The sequence below is a fragment of the Natator depressus genome, chromosome 5 (assembly GCF_965152275.1).
Source record: "Natator depressus isolate rNatDep1 chromosome 5, rNatDep2.hap1, whole genome shotgun sequence".
Classification (NCBI taxonomy): Eukaryota; Metazoa; Chordata; order Testudines; family Cheloniidae; genus Natator; species Natator depressus.
The window spans coordinates 43,078,387-43,099,604 of NC_134238.1; the positions used below are offsets into that span (position 1 = coordinate 43,078,387).

Here is a 21,218-nt window from a genome sequence, read left to right on the forward strand (position 1 = left end):
TGAGCAGGCAGCCAGCATAACTGCTCCTCACCGCAGCTATGGGGCCAGCTCCTGTGCCGGGGTCCCCTCTGCTCTGCCCACAGTATTCACTCAGCAACAGCCTTAAGAGCTCCTACAAGTAGGGGGAAGGGAGCTGTGGTGAGTGCCTGCACATGGGAACTGGCAGGAGGGGGTTTTGGGTGTACCCCAGGAAGCGTGTCTGAGGGCACCGCTGCCAGACAATCAGCACCTAATTAGTTAGCTGCCTGTAATAAGTTACATCCCTGGGCAAATGTCTTCACAGCTGTCATGTTCTGGGGTACAAGCCGGATCAGTAAAGAGTTGTGTCACCTCTTACCCGTAGCCCTTTAGTGCCTTAAAGGCTTTTCTATTGTAGCTCTGACAGGCTACTCACAGTCAGCAACAAGCATGCACCCTAGGTCTATGTATTGAGCAGCCATGATCAAATGCTTTGGATCCGGGAACCTGGCTGCAATATCACAGACTTCCACTGGTCTCCAGCAGCCTTGGTTAACAACTGGTAAGGTGACATCAAACTTTCCCCAGCCCCAAATTTCCCCCAGAATGTGTCTTCTGAAATATCCAGCTCTGTCCTGGAACAAAGAGGAACGTTATGGTTTGTTGCTTCTTTAAAGAGTCAGTATTCAACAGTTTACCGGAAACTGGAATTTCCAAACAGTTCAGGTCAAACAGCACTAGAATGGTTTAAATTAAAAACAAAACAAGTTTATTTAATTCTGAAAATTCAGATTTTAAATTGATACAAGTATAAGGATTAAAATCAAAAATGGTTGAGAGAAACAAAGAAAATGCTTTCTAGTGACTACAATTTAACAAAGTAGACTCGGTTCAGGGTACTGATTTCATCAAGATGACTGACCAAACTCCTAGTCAGGATCCATCTCCTAAAATCAAAGGCCTGGTACCTTTGTCTTCTTAGGTGTAAGATAGATAACTTGGAACTTGTACCCATCTCTTTAATATAGTCTATTGAATCATTGAAATGGATGCTTCTGAAGGATACTACCAGTCTATTTCCAGCTGTGAAGTAAGGAAAATGGAGTCTGTCTTGAAGGAATTGTCCTGCTGCTTCTTCTCCCACTGGCACTGTGCCTGCCAAAATATAATCTTTTTAGTTCCCGTCCCCTCCAGTACAATTGAACATGTGATTGACAATCTCCTCCCCACTGTGATTGTGTGAGGTTTACCTCCACCCCTTGTTTGTGACATGTAAGTACCTTATTGTCTTTCAGAGTACTTTGGAAGTAACTCCCAGGTGAGAAGCCACACTCCTCTGTCTCAGGTAGGATAATTCCTGGTTGGCTGGCAAACACATTTTAAGAATTATAAGTTTCAGTTTATGTCTATAATTCTGCATCAAATGCTTGTACCTACATAATAACCAGTGAGTTATAAACTTTTCACTCATACATAACATGATACTTCAAAGATACAGTTCATGACAATAAAGAATTAGGGTACACTTAAACAGCTTAAGCCAGCTGAAATTGGTTAGCAGATATCAGGGGCCTCTTGCCCTCAGGCTGTTCTTAATGTGACAGTAGCCCTAGTTACAAATGAACCCTCAACTTCATTCTAGGAAGACACTTGTGTCACAGGGTCCACTCACCGTTAGGTGCACCTCCTCCTGGCTGCTCTGGGGATTAGCTTCACTTACATCCAATGCCCCCTGCTGTCACTCATTCACACATCTTGCCCTTATCTCTTTCCGTCTCTCTGCAACTCAGTGTGCTCTCTCTTCGTGACTTGGCCTTCTGGCCAAGTCATTGTATGTTTCCCCCTTCCAGGGGACCAAAGTCCCACTAGATGATTTTCCTACGCAGTCTTCTGCTTCACTAACTGATCTGTGCAGCCTCTCCAGTAGCTAGTAAAGGAAACCGGGCCTACCCACTACTCCAAGTTCCAGCCCAGGGACCCTACAACCGGCAGCCAAGGTCTGCACTGTCCCAAACCTTGCTACTATTTCCCTAGGCTGTTCTTACTATACCTCTATCAGGCCCTTTCCTCAGGGCCAGGATTTCTCTTCTCCCCATGGTTTCCCCCTTTCCCTCTCCAAGGCTAGAGGGTGACTGCAGGCTTCCACACTACAGCCCCTTTCTGCTGCCAACTTCCTGGCTTTATCTTTCTCAGCTGGGCTTTACTGCCAATCAGGGGTTGCTTATCCAGCCTAATTCCCCCAGGTGTAGCCTATCAAGTTAATTCTCCACCTCCCCGCCCCACAGCCTCATTAATCCATTCAAGGCTGGTGTGGGGTGAACACACCATCACAACTTGATGGAAAGAATTTTTATAGTCTGATGAGGAGGGAAGTTCTGCTATCCTGCTGGATTTAGTAAGTAATCCAAACCCTACTTAAGATCACACATTTTCATTTATGGACTGGCAACTGTAATCAGCAAAATTACCAAACTGTCATTTAAGAAACTCAAAGAGAAGTCAGAGTAATCACACTGCAATTGAAAAGTTAAAGGTAATTCCAAACCTGTCTGCTGAGTGCTAATTCCTTGCCAGACAACCACAAATCAGCAGGAGAAAGTGCTTGTTTCATGAAAAAGCAATGCCATGTTTAGCAAGTAGTGTGTGACAGCTGGTGTTGGGCATAGCAGTTCATAAGCAGGAGAGAAAGAGGAAAGGATGTGTATTATGATTTGTATTGCCATAATGCCTGAAAGCCCTAGTCATGGACCAGGACCACATTGTGCTAGTCACTATATTAACAGAACAACAAGATGGCCTCTCCCCCGAAGAGTTTACAATCTAGTGTGGAATAATTGCCAGAGACTGCAATTGCTTTTGAACTGTTCCATCAGACCAGGACCCATGTTATACTGAAGGTGGACTTCAATGGGCCAAACTCATCTTTGTTGTAATGTCATTGAAATAACTGAATTTGGCCCAACGTGTTTAGAATCATCGTTCTTGGTTGCCCAGCAGCTGTCCTGCTGTATGATGCATCTGACTGTAAAACACAGCAGACTGCTGATGTGGGGCACTGCATTCAACAGACTCTTCTTGATGCAAAAGCTGTTAGATAATTCACTGGCTTAATGTTCAGTCATCGCCATCAGAAGAACTGCTGCTGCAGGATCCTGCACATTTCCAATGCTGAGTCACAAAAAGAAAATGTAGCACCAACAGACACAGTAAGTTGGGCCAAAGGGGGATTTCTAGAGCTCACAGAAGCAAAGCAAAACCCACAGCTGCTAAGACTGCAGGGCATAGCAAAAAAGGCATAGTCCACTGACATCAATTAATGTTGCCACGTATCATTGTTTTCCTCTGTGTTCAGTGTGGATTATATATTTGATTTCTCAAGCCCAGAGGGTGACCACAGTGGATCAGCAATTACGTATATTAAGGGAGCTATGCATTTTGAGGAGTGCTGAATCTTGTGCTGTCCATTTGCTGTAATAATAAATGTGACACTAACCTCAGGTTTCTTCTCTCACAATTTTCTGACTGGAATGGATCAACGAAACACCCACAATGTAAACACTCTAACAACTACTTAACATTTAAAGAATCTGCAGAGCACAGCAAAAATCTTCAATTTGTAAAAGAAGAGGGTAGGTATATGCCCTGTTTCTTCCTCTACCTATAAACCTTGTCCTGAGAACAGATTTATGTTGTGCTGTTTCCAGTCTCATTGTAACCTATGTTGCAAAAAGCATGGTGTTATTGAAGCGTGAGGTTCTGTTAGGTATAACTAAACCTGGAGCCATGGGCTCAAATCCCAGAAGTCTTGACTCAGCCCTTCAGCCATTAGAAGTTAGATAAATGAAATTCCATGTTATTTGTTTGTGTGCATGTATGTCTTTCAGCTGGGACCTTAAAGACAGAGGTTATGTCTGTGCTGTGTGATCATTCGAGATCCCACTGCATGTTTCATAAGAACAGGTCTCCACTGTGCTAAGGATTCTACACACACAGAACAAGAAGATGTTTCCTGTCCCAAAGAGCTTATAGTTGAAGGCCCCACTACTCTGCACTGGTGCTAAGTGTACGTTCCAGTGGTGCTAACTGTCTATACATTCAAAGCAGTTTGGGTGCCTTTGAGAGGAAAGATACAGCCAATTATTAGTATTAGAGAAGTGATCTGTGTCCTTGACTGTAAGAGCATCTCCACAATTTTCTGTGGTTAATATTTTATGCACTAGACTCACATTATATTCATCAGTATGTTATCATGAAGTTTCTAGGGGCCCTCAAGAAAACACACACACACACACACATTGGCCACTGTTGGAAGACAGGATACTGAGCTAGATGGATCTTTGGTCTGACGCAGTATGGCCGCTCTTATGTTCTCATGCATTTCCAAACTGTGATGTTGGATTTATCATGTGATGTTTTTAGTGAGAAAAACATACATTAACAAATAGCATGAAGCATAATCTCTTGCATGGCTCAGTCTGAAATGTCTAACTGAAATGAGAACACTTGAGAGAGTTCTGTGAGTTACAAAGGACCCAACCCTGAGCTTCCTTGTACCTTAAAAAGCTATGGGGGCTGGACAAATAGTCAGATAGCACAGCGCCCTGGTAGTGCATCCTATACCACCACCACCCCAGCAGTTGGGGAAATGTGGAACATAGATAAGGAAAAGTGAACCTGGGTGGGATTCCCTTATGACCAACTGCCACAACAGCTGCTGAGAGTCACTGACTGCTGGAACATACTAAAGCAGCCAAAAGGCTGCTCTAAATTTATGCTGGGGACTGGACTAGAATGGCCCCATGGTTGAAGCCATCTATGCAAAATAAAACACCTTTTGCAGCCCCCTGAGCGCTACTCAGCCACAGCCCAGAATATGGCCCTTTATATCTTCTGGGCAAAAGGGGCAAAATCATCAGAAACCCTGCAAGAAGAGATGTCTGTTCCCATGTGAGCCACAGTTAGTGGTAACAGGTTTCAGAGAGGTAGCCGTGTTAGTCTGTATCAGCAAAAAAAACGAGGAGTACTTGTGGCACTTTAGAGACTAACAAATTTATTTGGGCATAAGCTTTCGTGGGCTAAAACCCACTTTATTGGATGCATGCAGTGGAAAATACAGTAGGAAGATATATATACACAGAGAACATAAAAAATGGGTGTTGCCATACCAACTGTAACAAGACCAATTAATTAAGGAGAGCTATTATCAGCAGGAGAAAAAAAACTTTTGTAGTGATAATTAGGATCGCCCATTTCAAACAGTTGACAAGAAGGTGGGAGTAACAGTTATTGGTGGGTCTGTTCAGTGCACCACAGCAATGTATGTGCATTGCCAGGGCATCCAAACTGTAAAATAAACACTAAATTACACAGAAAAAAACCTACCTTAAAAGAATATTATTAAGGCTGCAAAGTCAAGCACTCAGAAGTTAGGAAATGCCAGAAGTAAGGTAGTATGTGCAACCTTAATTTTTACCCCACTGTTTTTCCCTGGCATCCCAGCTCCTTTTTAGACCTTTCTCCCCTTCCCTCACCCTCTTTTCCCCCACCCCCCTATTCCCAGTCTTCTGCCCTGCCAGTCCCATTCTTTCCCCCACCTCTATGTCCAAGTTTCATTCTCCCTTGCCAGCCTCCAGGCCCAGTCTCCTCCCTCCCTGACAGGTTCCTTATCCAAGTCTACTCCCCATCCCTTATCCCCAGCTCCAGCTCTGGTCCCTTCTGCATTCAAATCAGGTAGCTTCTTTTTCTATGCTACCTATGCCTAGAACATGGGTGGGGGCATTGAGAGCACAGGCCCACGGCAGCCCAAAACTGGGAAAGTCCTGCTTAGCCCTGCTCAAAATCTTTGGGAAATGTAGCTGCAAAGTTCTAGCAAGTCTCTACTGAGTATGTGTGAACTGTGATTTTCCAAAGGTTTATAACTTGGACAAATTTAGGTGTGTTATCACAGAGATGGCAAAAGGCACATTCCTGATACACATGCCCTGGCCAAAATTCAAGTCCCTGCTCCAGAGCATGGGGGTATTAGAGCTTCTCTGAGATAAGGTACCTAGAATTTTTTTTAACATGGGCAAAACAATGTTTTTTTTCCCTAGCCTTGCTCTTGGAAATGGCTGAGCCATTTTGGCTGAAATTTTCCAAAAACACTTAACCTGAGGCAGGCATCTGTCGTGCATTGAAAAATTACAGTTGGTCACTTTAAAGCCTAAAGGGTTTCCTGATCCTCCTGCCTGCAAGCTAGGTACTCTGTAACAAAGCATGTGATCAGAGTCAGTTTGCAGCAGCCAGCCAGCCTACAGTAAGGTGGGTTAAGCTGTGTCTCTCTGTTTTAGGGAGCAGCCTGCTTTGTCTCTCTCTGGTTTTGAGTTATGGTATGTGATTATTCCAAATTCTAAGAAATCAAGTAGTGTTACGTTGCAACCTTCCAGCGAGAGTATTTTTTTATTTAATTCTGCTGTCTGTATGCTGTGAACATAACAGTAACCAGCATGGAAAATTTCAGCCCAAATGGTTAAAGGCTGGCAAAGTTATAAGCAACTGGAAACAGGGTTTTATAATGGATGCATTAGGCAACCTTAAATAATAGGTAGTGCTACCAGCCCTATGTATAACTAGAAATCATTCATTTCAGCCCCTGTCTCTGAGAGGAAATGATCAGCAACTGTGCACCCAAATGTCACACTTTTCTTCAGTGAAGTTACTGTACTCTACTGGTGTTGTAGAGAACCAAACCATTAATTCATTACCATGAGCAAGCATAGGGCTGGAGGCTCAAGTCTGTGCCAGAGCCTCTCAGAAGCAGCAGCTCCTGATGCAACTCCCTTTTAGATGTTGAAAGCCTAAATTGAAGGGTCTACTGTTTTAAGTGCAGCTGTTTATTTTGCAGCATCCTAGGGGCTGAAAAAGTTACACGCCCCAACAAAAAATAAAAATGGAATTTTAGCTTGTTGAAATGGCACGCTGGGACTTAAAAAGGGATTTGTTTTGCTAAATTAAAGTGGACCTGAAAGGCATCTCTTCCACTCCAGGTTCCTGGCCTCTGCCCCTACTATGCTTGTTTTCATTTGGCTCAGTTCTGAATTTATCATTAACAGTGCTGCCCTTTGCTTTGTGTACTGTAGTTGTTACTGTGATTTATTCTTTCTACAGCTCCAAGGGTGGGCCAGTCACTGTACAGACTAGGGTAAGAGGGGAAAGAGGCCAGATTCTACTCCTGATGACACCAGGGGAAATCAGGAGTGTCTCCATTGGTTTCAGTGAATCTCTCCTATTGTTAAATATTTACAGCATTGCTAACCTGCAAGGATACAATGGAATAGGCAGCCAGTTAAAATACAGCATCTTTTGAAAGGTTTTAGACATCTTAGACTATACAGAGTATTCAAACTATGCCTCATTCCTACAAGAAGCATGGGACAATGTTAATCCATGGGAGAAAAGATAGCAGTAAGAGAGAAGTACAAATATCCCCTTTGTAACTACAAAATGGTAAAGTTGCAAATCTCCTGACGGGCTGGGCCATGTCCTTTGCATAGCTCTGTTAGACAGACAACATGTTGGGGAGATCCATAGCCACTCTTCTGGCACTTTGCCCTCCTCAGGCAGTGAACAGCAGCCAGAATATGTAAATGGGCATCTGAGGTGTCCCCTGATGTAGAGAAATCCTCAGGTGGCATAAAGCTAACTCAGCAAGCTCTATACCACCCGCTCCTCCCCCTCCACATAAGGAGCATGACAGGGGCAGGGAGAGGTGGAAATGAACCAGACCTCACAGTGCTTTGGATGATCCTCTGCCAGCAGCACGGTGTCTATCAGCCCATTACACCAGGTCTGACTTAGAGCAGCCATTAAGATGCTTTAAACTATGCCAGAGGATGTTTTGACCTATAGTTTGCCCCAAGATTAGGAAACCAGAAAGGTGGCTTAGAGCTGCCTTCCCTCCTTTCCCAGTTGTGCCAGGAATGAGCTTGACACAGCTGAGGATTTAGCCCATTGAATGTCGTACTGGACCATATTGACATACTGGACCATATAGTAATTTGTCTAATCCAGCATCTTATCCCAGGTAATATTTAGTTTAATGTTTCAGAAGGAGAAAAACCTGTAGTGCACCTAGTGCTCTGTGCAATTCTGAACAAGGAAGGGAGCTATCTCCTGACCAGCCCTAGGCAACCAGTTTCCACCCTGATGAGCAAAAGCTGACCCTTGAATATCTTAGCTGCACATGTTTGTTAGTGAACATGAAATTATCCAGCACTTTCTAAAAATCAGCTATCAGTACTTGACATTCACCTTCTGCAGGGAAGTCCACAGGCTGTCTGTACAATGGGTAAAGTCATATTTCTTTTAATTCATTTTAAATGTATTGCCTTTAATTCCATGGAGCCCCGTTGTTCTTGCATTATGGGACGCAATCAGGAGGGGCTGATCAGTTGTCACTGTGCCCTTCAGAATTTTGAATATTTTAGTCAAGTCCTTTCTATTTCTGCTCCTTTCTAGGCTAAATAATCCTAGGTGTCTGCAATTTCTCGTTCTTTAGAATATTTCTAACCAGCTCAGCTGATCTTCCCTAGGCCCCTTCTATTCTCTGCTGTACCTTTAAGGTGAAGTAAACCTACCTAAAGACAGTAGGCTAGAGGAGTGTACACATTTGTTAGCCATAATGGGCTAACATTCAAACCTTGTGCAAAGCTACTGGAATCAGTAGCTTTGCACCTGCTTACCTGAAGGCTGATTTTATCCCAGAAGAATAAACTTCTGCAATAGTTTAAAGTTTGCTGTAAATTAAATTCTGCCTGAAGTTGGTCAAAAAAGGGGCTGTACATTTCTGACATAAGCCACCAAGGTCAAGCAGCGTGGTTCCGTGAAAATGGCCCCAGCCCAGGACTCAGGTTCTGTTCCTGGCTCTTTCACTGACTCTTGGATTAATCTCTTGCACTCCCTGGGCGTGTCTATGCAGCCCATGGCAGTGAGGCTCCTCCTAGCCTTGGTCGACAACCCAGCCCTCCCCACTTCCTCAGAGCCTGAGCTCCAGCCTAAGCCACAACTTCAAAGCATCTAAATTGGGTCTATTTTTAGAGCACTAGCAGGAGCCCTGCTAGCCAAAGTCTATCGACCCAGGCTGGGTGGCTAATTGCCATGGGCTCCATAGACATACCTTCTGTGCCTCACTCTCCCCAGCTGTATAATGGGAATAATAAAACTACCTACTTGCATTTGTGAAGAGCTTTGAGAGGGACAGATAAAAAGTGCCACAGAAGCGGTAAACACTCAGAGAACATAGTGATAAGACCAGCAGAAACACCTCGATCTTCATTCAGCAATGGTGCAAACTAAGCCTGCCACTAAGCCACTCAAAGACCAGACATAGGGAGATCATATCTCGAAGATGGATCTCTAAATAGAGGGCATTCCATCAAGGAAAAGGCCCATGGAGGCTCAGTGCAGCAAATGATGTAAAAGCAGGCATAGCTGTACGTTGATACAATAAAGACCCCTCCCCAGCCTCACTGATACAACCTTGTTGCTACCAAGCCAGGAGCCGCACATGCGGACATCTGTGTTGTAGACTAACAGCATTTCAGCACTGGTAATCTGCAGTGAAATGCCTCATTGACCATTGTATGGTCATTTAAATGAAATAGCATGCCCAAGCTACACCAGGAAATTGACTCATTGCTAACAACAGAAATGAGGGCTTCAGAAATTGCTATCAGGAATGGGGGCTCTGTACCAGCACTGAAAATGATTGTTTCAATTCTTGTTAGACCTGTTCAGGAATTTTTCAGCAAACCATATTTTTGTCAGAAAATGCTGATTTATCAAAAGTGAGACTTCATGGAAATGTGTCAGTTTCAAAGAAACTTTCACTGGGAAGGTTTCTCAGCTCTCAGATGGACTTTCTGCTCAGAGAGAGATCAAGCAGACGAAGGATTTGAACCTTGAGCACCATCTGAGAGCTCTAATCACTCAGCTCTTGACTAATCTGGTATGACAGTCACAAAAAAATTCAAAACGTCTTGGGTTCATCCCAGTGCAGCACAGGAAAAGTATTTGAAATCTTGAAAATTTTCACAGGGTGGAGAAATCATTTCCTGTCCAGCTCTGCTTCTTGTAACATGGCTATGCCCAATCTGCACTGGCAGTTAAATTGTTTTCTGCACAAGTTGAGAACAACCATTGCTAACAATGATCAGTTTCCTAGTTAGATGGGGCTTGATCGTAGCAGTACTGAATCATTCATCCATCCTGTGATGTGTGCTTTCCCCAGCAAAACTCTTCTTGTGTTAAACTCAGCTAGAAGTAGTTTTAGTTTAGTAGCTATATATAAATCAAGATAACATATGGAAGGTCTTATAATAATTCTTAGCACTTGACTTGTTTTACATATTCAAAGCTCCATACAAACATGCATTCTCACAATATTCCTGTTAAATCAGTCTGTTAAGAATTACACTCCCTATTTTACAGATAAAGTTAAGTGACTTGCCCAAAAATCGCACAAGTCAGTAGCAGAGCCAGGACTAGAAAGCCTGGCTTCCTGTCTCTCAGCCTCAAGATCAGTCCATTAGCCTATGTTGCCTCTATAATGATAAGTCTTCCTCATGCCCTTACACCTTGTTCCTCTAGCAAGATAATTAAGCGCTCTTTCTGGCTATCCTCTTTTACTCAAACAGTGCACCTAGCATAGCATGGTATTCATTAACCACAATGAGTTTTTTTAAACAATTTGAAGCAGCTGCTGACCTTTTCCATGTGTGGCTATAGTGCTTGGCTAGCATTGTTCTAAATTTAATGATGCCATGCATCTCAGATCAGTCTCTTTTAGAAAGAGGTTTGTAACACCAAACATAGCCTCCAATTGCAGTCCCCACAGTCTGAAATAAGAACAGGCCCAGACTTGAGCTAACACAAATAGATGTGCACTTCCTCCTCCATTTGTGGTAATCACAGTGGTTTATTCATTGTACAAGCAAGGTCACTGATTTACTTGTCTGCAGAAACTAAGGCCTGATCTAGACTAGAAAATTAGGTCCGTTTAATTATGTCGGTCAGGGGTGTGGAAAATCCACAGACCTAAGCGGTATATTTAAGATGGCCTAAGGCCCTATGTAGACAGCACTAGGTTGACGGAAGAATTCTTCTGTAGACCTAGCTACTGCATCTCAGAGAGGTCAGTTACCTACACCAACAGGAGTGTCTACATTGAACACTACAGCAGTGTAGCATTTTAAGTGTAGACAAGCCCTAATTAGCTGCACCATATCTGGCAGGTAAGTAAATAGAAGACTTCATTTTCTGGTACTCCCAGTGCTTCTTGGAGAAGCATAAATATATACCTCCAATTTAAAAGATCAAAGTATTGTTACATGTTAATATCTCAATTGCCTTGGCTGGCTTGATTAAAGATTGTTAGAACGACAGGGCAACCGATGAGTTCCCTGTAGCAAAGAGATCCTCATGCTAAACATCATGCTGGCTGTGAAGGACTGACTCTTTGAGAAGAGGGTTGAAATGAACTGAATAACACATGGCACAGAAGAAATATCTCCACACAGATTACTAAAAAGTTTCAGGTTTCAAATGAGACCATCCTTGAAAAGTTCTGATTTTAAAAATGCATTCTTGAGATCCTAGCTGCCAACTAATGTCAGAGGCTGCCATGCAATTTGCCTTGAATTTTTTTCCTAGACTGGTACTAGAATAGGATCAGGATTCATTCTGAAGAAATAAGAACCTTTAAAAGCACAGCAGGGAAAAATAGCTTATAAGTACTGTAATACAAGATGACTGGTGGTTTGAATGGTCTCCCTGTCCCAAATTCCAAGCACACTTGGAGAGAGTAGGATAAATCTTCTGGTTTGTGAGCTACTGAACGATTACCACGGGTTGGTGTTAACACTGAATCGGGTGAATAATTCACAATGACAAGTTTAGTCCCTTCTCATCTTTGTTAATTGTCCTTGAACAGACTCTAATTTGTACAAATGTGTTCACTATTTGAAATTGTTTGACAAATGTTTTGTATAATACATTTCAACCTGTGGCTGAATTGCAAATGGTTCACTGAAAGTATTCCTTCAAGTACTGAGTTTGATAGTCAAGCTGAATTCCTGGTCATCTGAGTCACACGGTATTATTTCTGTTTTCTGGTTGGGTAACCTAACATTTATAAACTATTTTGCTTCCTCCCACTACAAATTTATTTTAATCTTTAAATGATTTTGTTTGTTTGTTATTAAAAGAATCTCAGCCCTAGGCCCAGACTTTGCTCTGCAAACATTCATAGCAGCAACATGAATGTTCAGAGAAAGTTATTATGCAGGGCTCAGAACAGAGTTGGAGCTACATTCTGTTTAGAAGCTGTCAAAATGTTTGCAAATAATTTTCCTCAGTATTTGCACAGTTCTAGCTAGCACCTTCAAAGCAGGAACCAGGCTTTGCAGAAACGAGCTAACTACTTCGAATCTGAATGTAGAAGAGGGTTTCTGTGATTTATCACCAGTTAAAGCCTGATCCTGTAGTCTTCACACAGGCAAAGCTCCTCTAACAACAGTGGGAGATCTACCTGCATAACCACCGCAAGACTGGGCCATATGGGATCAAGGGCTTGATCATGAGAGATTCTCAGCACAATATTGATTATTATTTGTGTTACAGTTGCATCTCAGGGCCCCAACTGAAATCAGGGTTCATTGTGCTCGGCACGTTACAAATACATAGAGCTTACACTCTAGACAAATGTTAGAAGGGGGAACAGAGTCACTGAGAAGTGAAGTGATGAATTTCCATTGCAGTTAGTGCAACTCCACGGTGCTCAGCACCTGCCAGCATCAACCCCTAAATGAGGAATAAACATCTGAAGCTGAAGAACTTTCATCTGGGCCCCGTTTTTCTGCCAAAGTATTTAGTAATAAAACAAGAAAAAAGAAAAAAGCAGAAAATAGACAGAATTTCTTCTAAACAGAATGAGGCAAAAATCAGATCTGTCCTTGGGTGTAACACCAGGTCTGAATTTAGCACTTTTTTTTTTTAATTTTCCATGTGACATTAGTGACTTTAATAAATCCTTACCTAATGTATTAATTAAGCAGGGTTTACTGTAATATATTATATACACTTTATACCTCACCTGCACAAACAACAGTATTAATGGTATAAATTACAGCATTCATATTCATGTATTGTGGGCATCCTGACCAAGGCAAAATGCTTAATGGCCTTCAGCAAGCAGTAGGCTGACAAGAAAGTGTTGAGAGAGAAAGATGCTTTTTTAGAAATTGATACATTCTGTATGAGCCCATTAAACCTCAAGAAATCATTTCTCTTTTTTAAAAAAGAAGATCATAAATCCACAAAGTTTTGCATGTTGCACTATTAATGCTAGTTCATTACCTTCAGCTAGACTTCAAGGCTTTATATCGGAAATTGGCTCTGATTTTTGAGATATGCATTACATCATAGTCTTCTTTTAGGGCATTATGTCATTCCTGCTGAGACGCATTATCTAGGGTTGGATCAGCATTAGCGATTTTTGTGGGCCTACTGCAGTGTTCCCAAAGTACTGCTGGGAACCACAGATTGAAATCTGAAACATTTATCTTTTACAAAGCTGAAAAAGAGCAGAGAAGTTAACATCAGGCACCACTGATTTCTTTAACCCTCTCCTGACTCAGCTTCTTATTGGAGCTTGGTTTGCAAGTCTTTGAACACTGAACAAATGTGGTAATCTTTAAAAATTTACATTCCAGGGGCCACTTCATAGTATTTCTTCTCAGGACCCTCGCTGCACTGCTGCAGCTGCCAGTGTTACACCACACAGGTCTTTACAAGATGTCGACGTGAGTCATACTGCACTTTATATATACCGACAGTGTATGGTACTCAGAAATGTAGAGAACATATGTTAAAAATGAAAAGGGAGGTTGCAATGGGAAGCTGTGTGTGAGACCTGCGTGTTTCTAAAATGATTAACGCAGACTCAAACAATCCTTATGTTTGATTTTCAGAGGTTTGTAGAGATCCTACATATACATCCTGATTCTTTTGAGGACACAAAGGCAAAATTCTGAAAGGTTTATACTAGACAGTAATTTTTATGCAGGGAGCTGAGCAGATATTATCTCTTCTCATTTCAACCATGAAATTAGAAGCCCATTTTGTCTCACTACATCCAGAGCAGGATTAGAAACCGTGCCATGGAGGGAATAGGCAGGTGTTTTCAGGATAAAGCAAGGATATTCCCAAAACCCCAGAGAATCCCAATACCTCTCTCTTCACAAAAGCGTAATTATAAAATGAGGCTGTGAATACGAAGAGGAAATGGAATACATTCAACCATGACTAAATTACAAGTCCCACTCTTATTATAAACTGACTAATGCTATTCATTGAAGGGCTTTTTCCCCTCCCTGCTCTAGTTTTACTGAGATTGTGTGTTTCACTGCTTTGTCACATTTAATAGTACTTTAAGGCTGTCTGCTACATTCATATTGCTTTTCTAGGAAGGTTGGGGGTGACACCTGTGTACATTAGAAAGTAACGGGCACCTTCATAATCAGAACAGAGGAAGGGAGGGGCGTCACGTATACTTGCCAGGAATCTCTTTCCCATTTTGACTTGAAGCTTCCCTTTATGATTTGAGCTGCTTCCTTTCAAATCACAGTCTGAATAATAAAGCATGAGTGAGCAGAGCAAAACATTCCCACTTATTTGACCTTCTCCCCAACTGCTCCACTGGTAAGGTCACATTCTGGCTCTAAGTCACACTCTCCCAGGCAGCAAAGCTAACTTTAATGCTTAATAACAGCGTGATCCCTTTGGGATACACAAGTAAAGCCATTTTCTTTGTTCATGCTGTGCTTTATCGTGCTGCCAGGGTTTTGTGGGTAACTCCTCATTAGATCTTCACATGCTACTAAAAGGTAGACTCTGCCTTTTAGTAGCATATTAAGAGCTAATGAGGAGTTCTTCTGGGCCAGGGTGTTCGAAGCACCGCAGGCCGGCAGAGGTACTCTGGAAAACGAGACCCGCACGCAGCTAAGCAGCGAGTTATTGGCTTTATTGAAGGTTAGTGACACACCTGCAACGGGGACTCCAAGCGTTGCTGTCACGGAGGCGGAGAATCCAGCACACCGGAGCTTTGCCTGGGACGGAGTCCGACGAAGGGGTAAACAGCGAGCCCTAATAAGCAGTGCACAAAATCAGCTCATGAATATATAATAAGGTACTTCCCAACAGGGACTTTCCGCACAGGGCTCTGCAGGGCAGATAGAACCAGCTGAAACCGGTTAGAGTTGGTTCTCCATGTCCTACAGTGACCAGGCGGCCTTGAGAAAGCGGAAGTTCCCTAGCTAGGCCGTAACAAAGTCTTCCGCAGTCCCTTACAGGAGTCCAACATATATAGCAACAGATCTGGTCGACAAACAGAAAAAAAACCATTCACAAACATTTTCACCAAGAAATGTTCTGCTTTGACAGAAATGTTATGAAAAGCTCGAGTATTTCATCCAAATTAAAGGCACGTAAATCAGTATAAACCTGTGAATAACCACCTAGTTGTCTAAACAGCACAGAAGCCTGCATATTGAGGAATAATTAACAACTGCCCTCCGCAAAAGCTTGAGGAATAATAGTGCATATAGTACAATGGTAGCTGACAGTGCCTCAGAAATGAGAAATCTGTTACTTTATGATCCTGCATAGAGCTGGGTGAAATTTTTCAACCAATTTTTTCTTCTTTTCTTTTTTTTTTTTTGGTGAAAAATACAGATTTCATGACGCTGAAACATTTTGCTAATTTATGTCAATTTTGCCAAATTGTCTCAATCAAAAAACAAAACAAAACAAAAATTTTGAAATAATTGAAACTTTCTTTATTCTAAACGACTTTTTCGTTTAGAAATGTATCTTAATTTTATTTTTAAACATTATATTTTTTTTAAATGCTCAAAACCAAAACAAAACAAAACATTTCAGTTTGGATCAAGCCAATTTTTTAATCTTTTTTGATTATTTTTTTTTTTTTTAAATTATTGTTGGCTTGACTGGAAACAACTTTTTTTGTTGTTTTTTGGAATTGCCAAGAAACTGAATAACCAATTATTTGCCCAGGTCTAGTTTGGAAAGTCACAAACCGTACAGGGGCTACAATTCATTAAAATGTTGTGTTCTAAAATAAATATATTCTCCCACATCAAAGGTATTTTAGTTAAGATATCATAGTAAAATGCACTGAAAATTCAGAACAAATAGACCTAAATACATTAACCCTCAACACTAAGGACTAGTAAAACTGCCATTGTGGTGGCATGCAGTCAAAGGGCCAAACTCTGCTCTCAAAACAGCATAAATCTGTATTAACTCCCGTGACTGATGCTGAAGCTGTTCCAGATTTATGCTGGTTTAAATGAGAGCAGAATTTAGTCCATGTAGTTCAGTGGGCAGCACCGCTATGATTAAGGTTGTGTCTTGACTCCTGTCTAAAGGTTTACCTTTAAGTCCTCTAAAATAGACATGTTTAGTCAAAATCCTTTGAAATTTGGTGTGCCTCAGGAGAGTGCAGGGTAGCATTAGTGATTCAAACTTGGGGTCATTTGACCAAGGGGTTCGTGATCTACAGATACTGTCTCCCCCCCCCCCCAAAAAAAGCAGTTTCCTTCTGCTCCCTAGTACTCTTATGCTGAGAGATGATAATGGCTGGATGAATCTCAGTCCTTGTTGAGATTGCTGGCTGTTACTATGGATAAGTCAATCACAAGCCCCCACCTGAGACAAAAGGAGTTTTGGACTGAGTATCTGGGGGTTGCCACAGTTTGTGAGTCATGGGTGGCAATTTTATTTGGGGGAAATATAATCAAAATATTTGGAGGAAGAATAGCCATGTGAATGCTTCCAGAGAGGGGAGCGGTATTAGAGGTCAGAGGATTGAGGGAATAGTGGGAGAGATCTGGGGTTGCAGTGAGAGGAGAAGGGTCATGGGGACTGGGATTAGTGGGGACGGGTAATAGGAGAGGGGGGCAGAGGTTGGTGGCTCAGGTGACGGAAGTGTGGGGGAAGGAGGATGTGGGGGCAAGTGGTAGGAGGATGGGGGAGAATAGGCGCAGGGGCACCTGTCAGCCCCACATACTGCCCTCCCATGTGTGTGCCCTGATCTGGGGGACTCTTGCCCCTCTAAGAGGCCTGAGCCCCCTTTTCTGCTCCCCTCATATGAGCTGAGATTTCTGGGGTGTCTGAGCCCCTCTCACTGTCCCCTGTGTATGTACCAGGATCTGGGGCAGTGGGTGACCATTTACAGGGGATGGACCTGAAAAAACAACAACTTTTCTAAAAGTTTGTAGGTGGCGTTTTGGTTTTGGTTGTTGTTGGTTTTTTTTTTTTATCAGAGCTAGGGATCAAACTATTGCTGTGATGCATGTCAAAATGGTCCCAATCAGTCTTTTTTACCCAAGGTAGTGCATGGCACCCACAAAGTCTTTGGGGGACCCAGATTGTGAATGGCATTTAAGATTATGTTCACTTTTTTGCTTGTATAAAGGTGCAGTCTGGAAGTGGTGCACATGGGCCAATAAAGAAAAGCCCACGCGAGGGTTTCTGTGCAGCCATGTTATAGCTTGCCTGGGTAGCGTGAGTGAATGTGCCGACACCATTGTCCCAGTGAACAACCCACCACTGACGTCTCCCGTCTGAACCTTTGCACACCTGCGCAATAAAGATTTGAGAGATCATGTTGCTTGCAACAAATTATCTCTGTTACACATATAATCTGCTTTTATTTTATGAGGTTTACTGTGAACACAGCAGAATAGTCAGCGGACAGTCTTACCACATGTTTTGTTGTATTAGGTAGAGAGGAGCCGGAGGATTTTGTGTGAGTGGGAGGGGGCAGGGATAGGGAGAAGGGTTCTGGCTGAGGAGGGGGCAGGAAATGAGGACAGGTGATAGGCAAATCTTGGATTGAGAACAGGGGGAACAAGTGGCTACTTTCTGATCTCAGAGCAAATTAATGTGGTACTTCCAAAGACACAGCAGTTTGGAACCAACAGGGCAAGTAACTTGGCCACAGCATGGAATGCACCATGACATGGGGATTGTTGGCTACATGCTGATTTGGGAGGAGAGAGGTGACCTGCATGAGCATCATGTTGTGCCCACACTGCAGCATTTAACTGATGACTTAGGAGGTTGTGATCTACTGGACTTTCTGGTGATTCATGCACATGGAAATGATCTGAGCCTCTAGCAAATAGAGCTAACTACCATCTCCATCTTTTGGTATTGCTATACCTGACACTGACCATACTCGCTTTACCTGGAGTGTGTGCTGATAATAAATGCTTAGCCTGTTGTCATATCCCAGATTGCTACTGACATTACCCTTTGCAATAAACCCCCTGTGCCCTGCTAATTACAGAACATACACAACTCTGCACTGAAATGATCCATACTGGATCCTGAAGGTACACATGCAACTCATCCCTTTGCTCACACACATTGGAGGGTGCAAAACATATATCTCCTTATATCACAATCACAGCTTTGGCACACACCTCAAAGTAATCCACACATATCACAGACACAGCTTTACCAAGCAGGCCTAACTCATGCCTCCCCAATTAGTGGAACACCTACCACACTGACTGCACTGGGAATGTATGCAAATAATTCCAGCTGCCAGCTCCAAGGGACCAGAAGGAAGGTGGCACAGGCAATATTTGTTTTTCCTTTCAGCCATACAACATCAGACAGCTGCTGAAGAAGAGTACCCTATTCTCACTACTGGCACCTGTTCTGGCCCCCTTCACATTGCTTCCCCTCCCACCACCACTCCCAACAAATGCCCCCATTCAAATTCCCTGGAAACTGCTGAACTCTCCAACTATAACCCTACTTAGGCAAGTATGCTGACCCGTGATCCCACAGTCCTGATCCACTTCAAAGCTGCCAAACCCGCCTTCTGCTTTTTCTCTAGCAGGTACCCTGGCCTGCCTAAAGTAGGTACCAAATTACACATGCCTTTTACACATGCAATCCCATGTGTAAAGTGCATGAAAGTCTAACTCATGACTTTTAACTTGCTATTGTTCTTTTAAATATTGTGGCTCATAGGTAGTAGGTGTGAGTTTTTTCCAATACACAGCCGGATGCTTTGTGCAATCTCTGTGCAATTTCTAAAGCAATCTCTCACTGCCCGAAGACCTCAGTTCCACACCACCCCCGCTTCCTGGGAGTATACTCTGTCTAAATAATTCTCTTCAGTCACAGGGGGGACAAAGTTGCCAAAGCCCTGTTCTACAGTCACACCAGCATCAGTTAAGAACCCAAGGCCAATTGTAAATTATCTTTTGGCTTTTGTCATTCACAGTCGGACACTTCGCCCATTATTTAAACAAGGATTTTTTTGGTCTTTTATTGATTTAAAACTGTAATTTTTTAACAATGTGAAATTATAAACCCTAGGCTTGATTCACCACTGAGTTACTCTGGTTTTATGAGCGGAACTCCTTTGATTTCATTCTCCATTGACTTATTCAACCCACTGGAGAAGGTACGTTACAAGTCCCGCCCTGTGCCTGATCCACAGCAGATATGAGTCTGTTACAGCCCCAGGGAGAGAGTGTTAGTTTAAGGTAAAAAGAAAAGGAGTACTAGTGGCACCTTAGAAACTAACCAATTTATTTGAGCATAAGCTTTCGTGAGCTACAGCTCACTTCATCGGATGCATCTGATGCATTTTGCGAATACAGACTAACGCGGCTGCTACTCTGAACCCTTAGTTTAAGGTGTAGCAGTTCATACCTAACTCTAGAGATCCCCAGGTCAGTCTCCAGTGTGTCAAGATGGTGGCAGCCACATTTACGCTGAAGTAACACAGTTGTAAATCAAGATCCTTTTGGTATGAGTGTGAACTTAGTATTCATGAAAGGTACTTGACTGGCAGTCAAGGAGACTGAAATCCCTTTCTGCAGCACAGCTACAACCTGGTACATTCTGTACATCAGACAGGATGTAGAAGCCTGAGAAACCAACATGCTAGTAGCCCTTCCAGTTTGGTTGGTAATTGGGTAGAATCTTCTCTAAATGCAGAGACGTTCTGGTCTGTTGGGCAAATCTGGCTTGAGACAATTTTTTTAAATGTGTGTTTTGCCCCTGTTCAAGTTGAGTGCTTTCTTTGAAGTTGCTCTGGTTTCTGGGATTCAATATTTACTCATTAATTTATTTTAAAAGAATGCTGTTTACAAAATAAATCCAGTCCACTGGGTCATTATTACCTATTGTGCAAGCTATGTAAAGTCACTGATGACCATTTATAGAAAAATACTGTCCTGTGCTCATGTGTCAACATTATCCAATTTGGACCTGATTCAAAAGTTATTGCAGACAATAGGAGTCCTTCCATTGACTTCAGAGGGCTTTGGACCATGGCTTTGTTGAATAGTGGGCTCTCAGATGCTTTAATGAGGCTTTATTGAGGCTAAGAGATTTGGGTGAAGGTGGTTTTTTTACAAAAATACCCATAATAATTCAACTTTAATGGCATGATCACCTGCCAGATTTCTTGATTTTCAATCGAAGATGCTTTTGAACTGGCTACACATGAGCAAAAGAAAAAGGAGCATTTGTAACTAGTTGCATCAGCTGCTCATTTTGTCCTCTTGTAACTCAAAGGTCATGGGGATTGTCACTCCCAGGGATCTTTGTATGCCGAGTATCAGCCCAGACTGAAATTTAAATCCATGATCTCCGGCTCTGAGATGAGGTGTTAGAACGGTATTTTTTTTTTTTTTGCTCAGTGCAACATGAGAGTTTGAAGAAGAAGTGCTAATATCTCCATAACTATGCGGTAGTATTTCCACGTAATGATGATTTGCAAACTGACGTGCTCCACATTGCACCAGCTTGCATAAGGGGGAAGAAGGAAATGTCATGTGACAGATGAGGGGACATGTGCCCTGAGGATGCAAGGTCTATGCAATGCATGCATTGCATTGCGTTTCATCAGAAATATACTGACATATGGGAGAGAAAGCCACTCGAAACCAGTAGCAAAACACATCCTGAGCAGTGAGTAAATGGTCTGAACTAGTGTGAATTGCAGAGGGTTGTAGTTTTACACAGAGAAGGGCTCTGAAGAAGAATAGGAAGCCACAGGGGCAGTCTCTTAATTGTATGGAAACAATTACAGAGCACTGTCATGTTCAGACTCAGATACTACTCCAAGCCAAATATTAAGCCAGGCAGGCAGCCAGTGTTTCACAAAAAAC

General features: G+C 42.5%; 2 long non-coding RNA genes across 3 annotated transcripts in view; both read right to left on the bottom strand.

The window, feature by feature from the left end:
* Positions 1-794: 794 nt before the first annotated feature.
* Positions 795-2,115, bottom strand: LOC141988132 (uncharacterized). Of its 2 annotated transcripts, none has more exons than XR_012639668.1 (3): positions 2,009-2,115; positions 1,239-1,323; positions 795-1,113 (listed from the first exon to the last, which is right to left on the bottom strand). It is a non-coding gene; the product is annotated as an uncharacterized LOC141988132 (long non-coding RNA). The 2 variants fall into 2 exon arrangements; XR_012639669.1 differs by lacking the exon at positions 2,009-2,115 and adding an exon at positions 1,631-2,002.
* Positions 2,116-2,543: 428 nt separating this feature from the next.
* The window catches only part of LOC141988133 (uncharacterized), a 94,324-nt gene continuing 75,649 nt past the window's right edge, over positions 2,544-21,218 (bottom strand). Inside the window, exon 3 of the long non-coding RNA XR_012639670.1 lies at positions 2,544-2,608. This is a non-coding gene — a long non-coding RNA (uncharacterized LOC141988133). The remainder of the gene's footprint in view (positions 2,609-21,218) is intronic.